The sequence below is a fragment of the Protopterus annectens genome, chromosome 16.part0 (assembly GCF_019279795.1).
Source record: "Protopterus annectens isolate FY-2018-M chromosome 16.part0, PAN1.0, whole genome shotgun sequence".
NCBI lineage: Eukaryota > Metazoa > Chordata > Ceratodontiformes > Protopteridae > Protopterus > Protopterus annectens.
In genome coordinates this window covers 368,252,021-368,262,664 of record NC_056750.1, presented here as the reverse complement: position 1 = coordinate 368,262,664, position 10,644 = coordinate 368,252,021, and the positions used below count along the sequence as shown (strand labels likewise).

General features: G+C 40.1%; 1 non-coding gene across 1 annotated transcript; it reads left to right on the top strand.

Annotated features, from left to right (window-relative positions):
- The first annotated feature begins 7,506 nt into the window (after positions 1-7,506).
- On the top strand, positions 7,507-7,634 carry LOC122791128. The gene has a single exon (XR_006363101.1). It is a non-coding gene; the product is annotated as a U6atac minor spliceosomal RNA (small nuclear RNA).
- The last annotated feature ends 3,010 nt before the right edge of the window (positions 7,635-10,644 follow it).

Below are 10,644 nucleotides of genomic sequence, written 5' to 3'. Positions count from 1 at the left end.
TTCGTGGTTCGAGGAGCCTGAATTGGTTGACCGGAAAGTTACTTCTAGGCTGGAACACACAGTGCCATTATCGTTAAAAGAGCAGATTAACAGGTATGAAAGACTATGTACTAAATACAAAGCCTTACAACTGGACAATCTTTTTCTTGCTCGCTCTAAAGAGCTTAACCAAGTACCCAAGGGGCTTAGGCTTTGGAAGCTCCCCATGGGTATTGAGTTTGGCACAGAAGTTTATGCAGAATTGATTGCCTTGTTTGACAAAGCGGGACTTGAAATGTTAAGCATTATTATTAAAAATAATACTAGCAAGTTGCTCTCTATTCGAGAAGACATTTTAAAGCTTCACAAAAGTATTTGCTCGGACTTATTATTTTTTGAGCAGGAGGTTCAATTTAATAATGTGCTCAAAAAGCTTGACGGTTTTGTGAACAAAAATGTGGCACTTAAAATTAAAAAACTGGCAAGGGATACAGCTGATTACAAATGCAACACAGCTTATCCGCCAGGTAAACACAAGTACAGGGGTGATTTACACTCCAATTTTAACCTCCACACCTGTCAGGGGAACAATCGTTTTTCCCATGTTAGTGAATGTGACTTTGGCCAAGTTAATGTAGCACCAGTGGGTATGAGTGGAGACAGTGTCGACCAGGTTTTTGAGGAGGTCGACGATTTTTTGGATCCACCTACGGGGCCACGCAGGTCCAAAAGGTTGCAAAGCAAGGCACAGAAGACAATGTTCATGGACAAACATCACAGGGGGTGGGGGAGGGAAGAGCAGTATGCACAGTATTGACTGACTGTGGTGTGACTTGTAACAATGATGTTTTTGGACACGAAAGTTATGTTGTTCCCTTGGTTTGTACTACTATTGATTGCATCAATGGCACTATGTCATCTTCGCACACGCAAATTTTCAACCATTTTAGATTAGAAGGTGATATTGATTGTACAAATGGGGGGGTACACTCTATTGTACAAGATATACAAATAGAAAAAGAAAAAGAAAACGATGTTATGGAAGTTAATAATGTGATTGATGTTTTTGATATGACTGTTTTGCTTGATAGTGACATTGACTTGGAGCAGGGTGATTCAATGAATGTTGCATCTGGAGTTTCCACCCAGAACTTGCTTAATAATGACTCTGTAGGTGTTGATTCAGACATGACTTGTCAAGTTTTGCAGAAGAGTGAATACTTTATATACAATTATACTGACAAGATTATTGACGATGTTTATTTTGAATTGTTCACGAAAGGAATTAACTTTGTACCTAATTTTAAACTTGATGTTGCGCAATTATTAGTTAATTTGAAACTGTTTATAAGAAAATTAAATTTGGAAATGTATTTTCATGAGAATCACAAAGATGACACTAACGTTGAAACTTCCAGCTGTAAAGTTCTTTCAAGGAGAAGCACCTTCATTCCTCCACCATGTAGTGAAGTTACAGCTCTTGAAAGACTGTTAGAATTTGAGTTCAGGAAGATTTGTAAAGTTAAACATTCTTTGGTTGACAACTTAAGTACAAAAGAAAGGTTGTTGTTAAAAGAACTTCAGAAAGCTGGTAACATTAGGTGTATGAAACCAGACAAAGGGGGGGGGATGGTTTTGATGGACAAGGTGGACTACATTGCATCTATGATGTCAATTTTGGAGGATCAAGAAACATATAAGAGGGTATCTAGAAATGAAATTAATATTGCCTACAGAAGGATTGAATTATACTTGTGTGATGCCCTCTTTCAAGGTATGACTTCTGAAATTGAATATGATTACTTGATGGCTAAGAATGCAGTTTTACCTAACATTTTTGGGATTCCTAAGGTCCACAAAGGTGTGGCTAAGTTGCAGTTTAGACCGATTGTAGCAGCTAAGGGTTCTAAAACTGAACCCTTGGCCTCCTTTGTGGACTTTGTGTAAGAAAGTGTTAGAGGAAGTGCCGCATGTGATTAGAGATTCTTGGCACTGCCTTGAAAGACTTAGGGATGTCAAGGAAGATTTCAGGGACTATAGCTTCTTAACAGTGGATGTGGTCAACTTGTTTTCTACCATCCCGCACAAGGAGGGTTTGGATATGTTTCGTGAGAGCTTGGTAATGAGTAACAATGTCAACAAGGGTAGGATCAATTTAATTTGTGATTTAATGGAGATGGTCCTGTTGAACAATTTTATTAAATTTGAAGGGGAGACATTTCAGCAGTGTTCTGGTGTGGCTATGGGTGCTACGTGTGCCCCTATATTTGCGAACATGGTTCTCTTAACTTGGGAGAGAACTTTTGTTCTCCAATCGAGATTCATGGAGAGCATTATTTTGTACAACAGATTCTTGGACGACCTGCTTATTTTATGGAAGGGAGATGAACTCCAGGCAAATGAGTTTATTGAGTATTTAAACAATACCACCAGTTTTTTGAAATTTACTTTCCAATGGAAGAAGGATGCTATTAACTATTTGGACATAGCACTCGTCAAGAGTGAAGAAGGTCTAACTAGTTCTATATATAGAAAGGACAGTTATTCCAATTCACTCTTACATTTTAAAAGTTGCCACCCATTCCACCAGAGGAAAGGGGTGGCAAAAGGGCAGATGGTGCGATTGTCCAGACTGGTGAGTGAGGAAAGTTTATTTAAGCAGGAAATGTTCAAGTTGATAGGTATGTTAATGGATAGGGGTTACCCGCTCAGGTTGTTACTAAGATTGAAAAGGGAAGTGTACAAACGGAGATGTTCATCATATTCACCCATTTTATGGGGGGAAAATGTGTCGGAGATTAACCAAGAGGGACAAAATAGGAAAAAAGCAGGTGGAGCATGTTTTGTGTTGAAATTCAATGAGAGAAGTGATGAAATAGTTAAGGTACTACAAGGGATGTGGGAGTATTGTTTGAGTGATGCCACGAAGGACATCTTAGGTGTTCATCCAAGAATTGTTTATAGTAAGGGGAACAACTTGAAAGGTATTTTGGAAAGTGAGGAAAAAGGTAGAGCATCCAGGATGTCCAAGTGTGGTCATTGTAGAAGCTGTAGGTACATAGCAGAAGGGTCTTACGTGTGTGTTAAAGGGTGGGGGTATTCTTTACCTTGCCCTGGAAAATGTAATTGTAACACAAAGAATATAGTCTACGTGGCCTTGTGTGTAACCTGTGAAGCATTCTACATAGGCATGACCACTCGGAGGTTACGTGATAGGATGGTGGAACATGTAAGAGCTATCAAGAACAAAGACTCTCACAATGCACTTTACATTCATAGCATTAATTGTAAGGAATTCAAGAAGTTTGTGTTCTTCATTATAGATAGAGTATTGCTAGAACAGGGAGGTGACATAGGAAACAGGGTAGCGTTATTAGAAACTATGTGGCAGTTGAGATTAAATGCCACTAGACACCCTGGTATTAATGATTACATTTCTATAAAACCTATTTTGAAACTCAAGGCTAGTATTATATAATTTAACAATAGTACAAAACAAGATAAAATGAAATAAAATATAACAAAGATTAATGTACATATATATACACAAACAAATCAAATGAAATATAATATACAAAGTTTTTTTTAAAAAAATGTTTTGTGGGATTAACAAAAATGTATACTTATACAATGGTTAAAGAGTTACATGCATTATATACACTGAATGGGTTTATTTATATATATTAGTTTGTATTTTATATATTTCATTCTCATTAGTTAAGTAGAACTGTTGAGAGAATTTTTAAGTATGTTTTAGGAATTGTTTTATTATTTTTATTATTTGTACTGTGTAATGTTGATTGATTAATTGATTAATTGGAGTAGTTTATTGATTTATAACGTGATGTCATTATGTTTGAAGAGTATAAAAGGTACATGTTTTTTGTAAAACACTGACTCTGAAGAAGCCAACTTTGGTGAAAGCGCTTAGTCGGTGGAATAAAGGAATTTCTTCCAAGGCTTGGTTGGTTGCTGGTGTTTCTGAGGCAGTGATCGTGTTGTTTTGTCACTTCATTACTTGCTTGCCCTTGTTTTTGGGAAGTTTTTTTTGACCTCCTATACTGACCCAACAGATATTGCCAGCATACTGGCCGACAGATTCAGTGCCAACTTTACCCCCCCCCAAAGGACTAATCACAATACCAGTAGATTGCATCCAGTATTACTGCTGCACAGGTTAAAACAGCACTGTCCAAGGCTAAGAATACAGCTTCTATGAGAACTGACAATATCCCTGGATGTGTTCTACATGAACTACAGAGTGAACTGGCACCTCACCCTTTGTGTCCTGTTCAATCACAGCCTCACCATCCCTGCTGAATGGCGCACTGCTACAGTCATCCCTCTCCACAAAGGAGGAGTGACTACAAACCCTGGGAACTATCGCCCCATTAGCCTGACGAGTCTGATATGCAAAGCTATGGAATGCATAATCATGGACCTAATAAACAAGAATATAGGGAATCTCCAAACTCTGGATCCCACACTGTTTTGTTTTGTGAAGGGTATCATGCCTGCTCAACTTGGTTGACTTCTTTGAGTCAGTCACCAACCAGGACTGTGGATGAAGGCAAGGTAGTTCATGCAGCCTACTTTGACCTGGCCAAGGCTTTTGATACCATTCCCCATTCAGAAATCGTAGAAAAACTCACTAAGCTTGACATCGACCCCTATATCACTAGGTGGGTTGCAAACTGGCTCACAGATAGAACCCACAGTGTGAAAGTAACTGACTCCAAGTCAGACTGCTGATTAGTCACAAGCAGAGTCCCACAGGGTTCGGTCCTGGGTCCTCTCCTGTTTGGTACCTACTTCTCTGAAGTCCAGGCCAACACGAAGGGACTCAGGCTGACAAAGTTCACAGACGATTGCAAGTTGGGAGCTATTATTAACTCCCTATAGAATGGTCTCACTGTGACCAGACGACTGGTGTCAGAACCATGTCAAGCTCAATGCCAAAACATGTGTTGTCATCCCCTTTGGGAAAACCCCGGTTCCCATGAATTACCACATTGATGATAGTCCACTGAACACAGAAGGTGTTATATGAGATCTGGGAACACCGGTTGACAGCAACCTCTCTTTCCATCACCATATTGCCACTGTGGTCGGAAAGTCCTATGTGGCACATCTCATTACTAAGGGTTTTGCATCCAGGAAGAAAGAGGTCATGGTCTCCCTCTACTCTTCTCTCATTAGGCCAATCATAGAGTACAATGCCACATTTGGCATGCACCTCACTAAACACCTGCAACAACTGGAGAGGCCCCAAAAGTACCTCACAAAGACGATCCTAGGCCTTAAACAGTTGTCCTATACAAACTCAAAAAACTCAACCTCATTACCACAATTAACAGAACGTGCTGGAACGACAAGTTCATAACCCAGAGACTGCCTGTGCTATGGAACAGACTTCCCATACATGTCAAGCAGAGCCAGAACACCTCGCTGACACTCCTCAAGAGAAATCTTGATAAGTGGATGGGAAACAGAAAATTCACCCCGGGGATAACTCCAGTGGCTCTACTCGACAGAGGTACTGGGAACTAAGGTCGGGTGGCACTATGCCAGGGTAATACTATGGCTAAGCTTGCCATTAGCCTAGTACATACCTATGATGATGAGTTCTACCAATAATTTCCATGTACATACCACTGCAGGTTTCACCTATCTAATCGTCCTTTTGTTTTGACACGATCCCTACGTAAAGTGCTGCAACTACAATTATCCAATCAGTTTTACAATAAACTGAGTACTTTGAGCACAACCATCACTTTACCACATTTCTGTTACTGCTAAAAATACTAAACCGTTGTTTGTTCATGACTACAGTGTTTATTCAGTAATCAGGATTAGTCTACATGCACTTTCTGATTTTATTAAAAAAAAGTCTTGTCTCACCTGTAAAGTGGTGATCCAGAACATTCTCTAAATATCAAACATTTAAATCAAAAATGCAAAATAGCCCAAGTTAAAACATCAAACTGTCCACTTTGGCCTAGCCGCAATCCAGACTGCAAGATAACAAATAATCTTAAAACATCAAAATTTGTGTACCATAAAAAATACGCAACGATTTTGCTTTTGTAAACCTCTACTTGAACTCAAGTGTTTTGCAAAAGTTAGTGTCTACCTCCGAAAACACTTGAGATGTATTCCGATATGGAAAATGGTCAATTGATGCTATTTTTTTTTATCAGGGCAGAAAGCCATCTGCGTGTACTGAGCACTCTAGGTCTTGTCCAAGAGTTCGAGTGTTTTAATTTCTTCAAAATTTGCTGCTACTAATTAAATTAAACAGCGGCAAGTTCACAACCGCATCCATACAATTAGACACGGAGTTGATTACTTTAGGTTGAGTTAGATATTATCAAAGAGGTTTCCCCAGTCCTCCGATCTAGGTCCCTGCATTTTTGCCCTTGTTCTTTAATAACCACCCCAGGACCTTTCCTCATCGCAGCTGCCTTCTCGTGTTAATTAATGATAAAATATATTCGCTACAAGGCCTGGGACACCACTGAAAATGGGCTCCGCCTGGTCCGACTTTCCTAGTGGCCAACAAAGACAAACACAAGTGAATGAAACTAGGCATTGCAAAACAAAATCTTACAAATATCTGAAATTATTACTAAACAAGGTGTCCATAAACGCCAAAGCAATAATCAGTCTACTCAGCACTAGTAAATGACTACTCGTTTCGCCATTACAGATCCAAATGGTCTTCACTACCCCAATGGCATTCGTACTAACCTTTATGCACTCAACATTCTTTCCTCAATTTAGATATAAAATCTGTCATTCACACCTTGCCTATTATTGCTATACATTCGTTTATAACAAGTGTAGGGAGGAGCAGTTTATGCATAGTGCCGTGACGCTTTGAATATTCATAAAGCACAACTTGGGAGTGTTGCCATTGGATGACGAGAACGTGCCTGGGCGGGATTTGCTACTGTTCGTCCAAGCGTGATGCAACTCGAATTAAGCCAATTTTCATATCTGTTATTGTTAAGAAAAAAGCTCACTGATGCAAACCCGTACTTCCATTACTGGCACATGCACTAAAGTAATCCTTAGAAACTGATCCTGCATTTGGGGCTTATATATCCCCCGAAATTAGACTGAGAGCCGCGTTTCATTGCCTTCGCGTGAACTGTTTGTTTAACTTCTAACCCAGTCAGGTTTCAAAAGGAAAGGACATAAAAACCGCCCTTGGTAGTAATGCGCTTTGCAAAAATACAAATTTATGACACTGTTCCCAGCAGGCGTTAGGATAGGCGGGGAATTGCTAGACTCTTTCCTGACTGGTTGTTTTCTCTGCATAAATTATAATGTTTCAGTTTGGTCTGAAACTATTAATGTTTTTACAATACAAATTAAACAAAGATACACATGTTTGAATATTTAAGTGTCTTAAGTACAGTAATGCAAAAATACTTTTATTTCTTTGTAATAAAAGGGCCACCTTTAGTGTACTAGCTTCCAGAATGTGGTGTTTAAATAGGTCTGCCGATAACGCTCTTTACTGTGTTGTATGAAAGGAGAGAAGGTTAGCACTCCCCTTGATAAGGATGGAAGAGGTCCTCGTGGCCTTTACAACACATATATGGTTAAGGCATTGCCACTTACTTCGTGGCATCTAACCACCATTTTTCATTCACACACAAGCAACTTATTATATAGCCTTTTTCTGTTATATCTAATTATGCAGTGCGGTACTTCGGTATTCTGTACCTGACAGATTTTCTTTCACCACGCAGAATGTAGCATTTCAGAATTCGGGGGGAGGGGGACAACACACATTAGCAGGTCAGTGAAAGATCCATTCCTCTCAACTATCCAGATTTTCGCCTCTTATTTTGGTCTGTCCTTCATAAAATTTGTGGTTTTCTGGCAAACCATTTAGAATTTAAGTCACTAAATAATGACAGACGCTTGCGTTTCAGACTTCATAACCTTAAGAAAATATATAATAATGTAAAATATGTCATTCTAGCAACTTTCTAAGTTTGTAGGCGCAATATTTAAAATCTGTCCTTATTTTTGGGCCTTTGATCCCCAACCATTTTTTCTGCCTTTCTCCAGATTTCCAGCGCTTAGAGGGTGACAGGTATGGAAAGATCTGTAATGAAGAATAAACTTTTTTTTTTTCCAAAACAGGAAAAAAATAGTAACTTAGTCATATATACTGAAAACATGAAATTCTTGGCTTGACGCTAAAAGATGGGAGGTGTAGGGTCAGAGTTTAATCTCAGACCCTTACCTGGGCTTAGAGTTTTTTATAACATGCTACTAATGCAAACCTGGGCGATTTTGGGGGGTGAAATGTGGAATTATTTTGTTGTACAAACCACAACCAAGCAAAAGACCGTCTTCTTTCGGCAGCTCCCATTAGGGGTCGCCACAGCAGATCAACTGTTTCTATTTCTTCCTGTCCTCTGCATCTTGCTCTGTCACACCAACCACCTGCATGTCCTCTCTCACCACATCCATAAACCTTATCTTAGGCCTTCCTCTTTTCCTGTTACCTGGCAGCTTCATCCTTAGCATCTTTTTCCCAATATACTCTGCATCCCTCCTCAGCACATGTCCAAACCAACGTAATCTTGCCTCTCTGGCTTTGTCTCCAAACCTTCCAACCTGGGCTGACCCTCTATTATACTTATTCCTAATCCTGTCCATCCTCGTCACACCCAGTGCAAATCTTAACATCTTCAACTCTACCATGTCAAGCTCTGACTCCTGCCTTTTTGTCAGTGCCAACCCATATAACATAGCTGGTCTCACTACCCTCTTGTAGACCTTCCCTTTCACTCATACTGGTACTCGTCTGTCACAAATCACTCCTGACACTCTTCTTCACCCACTCCATCCTGCCTGTACTCTCTTCTTCACCTCTCTTCCACACTCACCATTACTCTGAACTGTTGATCCCAAGTACTTAAATTCATCCACCTTCGCCACCTCTACTCCCAGCATCCTCACCATTCCTCTATCCTCCCTCTCATTCACACACATATATTCTGTCTTAGTCCTGCTGACCTTCATTCCTCTTCTCTCTAGAGCATATCTCCACCTCTCTAGGGTCTCCTCCACCTGTTCCCTACTCTCACTACAGATCACAATGTCATCTGCAAACATCATAGTCTCGTCTGTCAACCTGTCCATCACCATTGCAAATAAGAAAGGGCTCAGAGCTTATCCTTGATGTAATCCCATCTCCACCTTAAACGCATCCGTCACTCCCACCGCAGTCCTCACCGCTGTCACACTACCCTCGTACATATCCTGTACCACTCTTACATACTTCTCTGACACTCCCGACTTCCTCATACAATACCACAACTCCTCTCTAGGCACCCTGTCATATGCTTTCTCTAAATCCACAAAGACACAATGCAACTCTTTCTGACCTTCTCTGTACTTCTCCAGCAACACTCTCAGAGCAAACATCTGTAGTGCTCTTTCCTGGCATGAAACCATACTGCTCATCACTAATCATCAATCTAGTTAAAAACTCCACTGCCATTTCACCTAAACACTTCCATGCTTCCACAGGTATGTCATCTGGACCAACAGCCTTTCCGTTCTTCATCTTCTTCATAGCTATCCTTACTTCCTTGTCAGAAAAATATGTATTAATGTGTGTATGCTTAATGCTAATTAGAAGCTAAATGAGTTAACACGTTTTTCATTCTATTTTATACGCACTGTTTTATATATAAATTGAGTTTCATATGAGACTGAAAAGATGCTTTTTGAAACTGCAGTGTGCTTTCTGAAACTTACAATATGCCCTCTGACCTAGTAATTGCTAGCACAGCAATATTCATGTTTATGCCTTTTGGAAATGTACTTGAGAAGCAGGTGCTTATCTGCTAGGTCAGGAGAGAATGAATGAACAATGCTATATCCTGTAAATGTAATGATTCTAAACAATCAGCTCTGTTCGAAGTATGAGAACATGTACAGCTGCAGTAGCTTAGAGATAATGTAGACAAAGGATTATTAGAGAAATTAACTGCTAGCTTTGTGCTTGAATTAACCACAGTACCTTGAATGGTAACATTGCATGTATCTAACCGGTGGTAATCAAGGCCACGTTGTTTTCCTTAGGAAGTTTCTCACAAAAATTGATAAATCAGCAGAAATTCATGAGACTAATTGTTGGCTGACCCTCTAATATACTTATTCCTAATCCTGTCCATCCTCGTCACACCCAGTGCAAATCTTAACATCTTCAACTCTGCCATGTCAAGCTCTGACTCCTGCCTTTTTGTCAGTGCCAACCCATATAACACAGCTGGTCTCACTACCCTCTTGTAGACCTTCCCTTTCACTCATACTGGTACTCGTCTGTCACAAATCACTCCTGACACTCTTCTTCACCCACTCCATCCTGCCTGTACTCTCTTCTTCACCTCGCTTCCACACTCACCATTACTCTGAACTGTTGATCCCAAGTACTTAAATTCATCCACCTTCGCCACCTCTACTCCCTGCATCCTCACCATTCCTCTATCCTCCCTCTCATTCACACACATATATTCTGTCTTAGTCCTGCTGATCTTCATTCCTCTTCTCTCTAGAGCATATCTCCACCTCTCTAGGGTCTCCTCCACCTGTTCCCTACTCTCACTACAGATCACAATGTCATCTGCAAAC